The following is a 2,823-nucleotide window of genomic DNA, read 5'->3' on the forward strand; positions in this document are numbered from 1 at the left end:
ACAGTGGGCCTAAAATATTCAGCAAACTATGCTGTAAACTGATGTGCAGTCATCTAGGCTAGAGCACTGGCGGAGTAGATTTAGCATCATTCTTAAGGGCCCTAGGATTTTCAGAATGGTAAATGAGGGGTGGCTTCAACTTAAAGTCACCAACTGCACTGGTCCCTAAGGAGAGGCTAGTGACAGGAGAGTCAGCCTGTCCTTTGAAGCTTCAAAGCCAGGCATTGCCTTCTCCTCTCTAGCTATGAAAGTCCTCCATGGCATCTTCTTTCAACAGAAGGCTATTTCATCTACATGGAAAATCTGTTGTTCACTGTGACCACCTTAATCGATGATCTTAGCCAGATCTTCTGGACAACTTGCAGCTTCTCCATCAGCACTTGCTGCTTCACCTTGCACTTTTATGTTTTGTTTTTGTTTTTGTTAAATGATCCTTTACTGAAATATTTTCCTTTGTGCTTCTTAACTAGCTGGGTATTCCACAGCACCACTGTTGATGTCATCTATGATGTCCTGAGGGTGGTGGCCATCAACATTACAGCCCACAGACTGGGCAGTCCGCAGGATCTCTTTAATGGTTCCAGAGAGTTCTCTGGCTCAAGATTGATGTTGCACCTGTTTAGCAATGCTGGCGAGCTCATCAAAAGTGGTATTCCTGCTGTGTTTAATGTTTTTCTGTTTCTTTCTGTCTCTTGGTGGTTCCTTAAGGGCTTTGATGATCAGGGCAGAGGCAGAAGGCACCACCTCAATCTAGGCCTGTCTGTTCTGAACGGTTAGTTTCACTGTAATTCTCAGGCCCTTCCAGTCACCCGTTACCTTGCAATGTCATCATCAACCTTTTTTGGAGATGGAGCCAGGGGACTGATCTTGGGGGCCAGTGCAGAAATGGCACTGACCTTACCCCTGGTGCACCTCAGATATATGACTTTGATCTCGTTGGGGTCGCACTTCAGCGGCATGGTGGAGGCGGCTGGTGTTGGATGAACCTGGATTCGGGATGACTGAAGAAAGTTGCACCTTGGTCTCCGCTGAGCTGAAAGCCGAAAGTGCACTTTTATGTTATGGAGACAGTTTCTTTCCCTAAACCTCATGAACCAACGTCCGCTAGCTTCAGACTTTTCTTCTGCAGGTTTTCACCCCTCTCAGCCTTTACAGTATTGAAGAGAGGTAGGGCCTTGCTCTGGATTAGTCTTTGGCTTAGGGGAGTGATGTGGCTGGTCTGATCTTCTATTCAGACCACTCAAACTTTCTCCCTATCAGCAATAAGCCTGCTTCACTTTCTTATCATTCATGTGTTCATTGGAGCGACACTTTTAATTTCCTTCCAAAGCTTTTCCTTTGCATTCACAACTTGGCTAACTGCTTAGTGCAGGAAGCCTAGCTTTCAGCCTATCTTGGTTTTTGCCATGCCTTCCTCATTAAGCCTAATCACTTCTAGCTTTTGATTTAAAGCGAGAGACGTGTGACACTTCCGTTCACTTGAACACTGAGAGGCCACTGTAGAGTTATTAATTGGCCTAAATTCAATATTGTTACATCTCAGAAAATAGGGAGGCCAGAGCAGAGGAACAAAGATGGGGGATAGCTGTTGGTGGAACAGTCAGAACGCACACACCACATTTATCAACTAAGTTTGCTGTCTTATGTGGGCATGGTTTGTGGTACCCAAAAACAATGACAATGGTAACATCAAAGACACTGACCACAGATCACCATGACAGATATAATAATAATGAAAAAATCTGAAATACCGTGAGAATTACCAAAATGTGACACAGAGACCCGAAAGTGAGTCCATACTGTTTGTTGGGATTCACTAAGGGTGGCTGGCAAAATATTAAGGGAAATACAGGGAAGTTATAGATTATAGTCTCAAATCTTTTAGAAGGCTGAAAGATTTCAATAAGACCAGCTGAAGGCAGCCAGTTCTTACTTTAGAGCTTTAGGTCATAGAGTAAAGATTAAGAATAATAAAAGCAGCCAGGTGTGGTGGCTCACGCCTGTAATCCCAGCACTCTGGGAGGCTGAGGCGGGTGGATCACGAGGTCAAGAGATCGAGACCATCCTGGCTAACATGGTGAAACCCCATCTCTACTAAAAATACAAAAATTAGCTGGGCATGGTGGCACGTGCCTGTAGTCCCAGCTACTCAGGAGGTTGTGGCAGGAGAATTGCTTGAGCCTGGGATGTGGAGGTTTCAGTGAGCCGAGATTGCCACTGCACTCCAGCCTGGTGCCTGGTGACAGAGTGAGACTCTGTCTCAAAAAAAAAAAAAAATAAATTAAATAAATAAAAGCTTCCCCAATTAAGTCTGTTTACCCCACATTCCTTTGTCTCTAACTGTTTGCTCATGTAAATTTTGTGCTGGGTGGTCCTCTCAGGGGGAGGTGTAAGGGCAATTACCCCCGTTCATGGTGTTTATTCTGGGCCCGGGAACAAAGCCCTTTTATCGTTTGTAAAACCACTCTTTTAACCATGTTAATTATCCACAAGGCTGTTGACTTAGAACCTCTGTTATTAAATCTATACTGAATAAATGTGAGGAGGAGCAGTGAGTGGTTGTTGGTTAGCTGCAATTGCCCTCTGAAAGCAGTTGATGACCATCCCTAGCTCACTCAAATCACTGTAGTGGGTGTGAGAGTGTATTTCATTCATCTCTCGCTATGTCAAAATTGTGCCAATACACTTGCTCAGTGCAGAGGTGCTAAAAACCTTCCATTTGTAAAAGAAAACACAGCATCCATGACTCAGTAAAGTGAAGCCCAATAAAAGGAGGGGCATCTGCACTCAGGGTAAGTTTTGCTTTCATCCTGCCTCTAAGGA

The 2,823-nt window shown here is 44.5% G+C and overlaps 1 pseudogene; it reads right to left on the reverse strand.

Annotated features, from left to right (window-relative positions):
- Positions 1–442: 442 nt before the first annotated feature.
- LOC116542058 lies at positions 443–2,413 on the reverse strand (annotated as a pseudogene).
- Between the last annotated feature and the right edge of the window lie 410 nt (positions 2,414–2,823).

The sequence above is a fragment of the Sapajus apella genome, unplaced genomic scaffold, assembly GCF_009761245.1.
Source record: "Sapajus apella isolate SASKATOON/1434 unplaced genomic scaffold, GSC_monkey_1.0 scaffold160, whole genome shotgun sequence".
Lineage (NCBI taxonomy): Eukaryota > Metazoa > Chordata > Mammalia > Primates > Cebidae > Sapajus > Sapajus apella.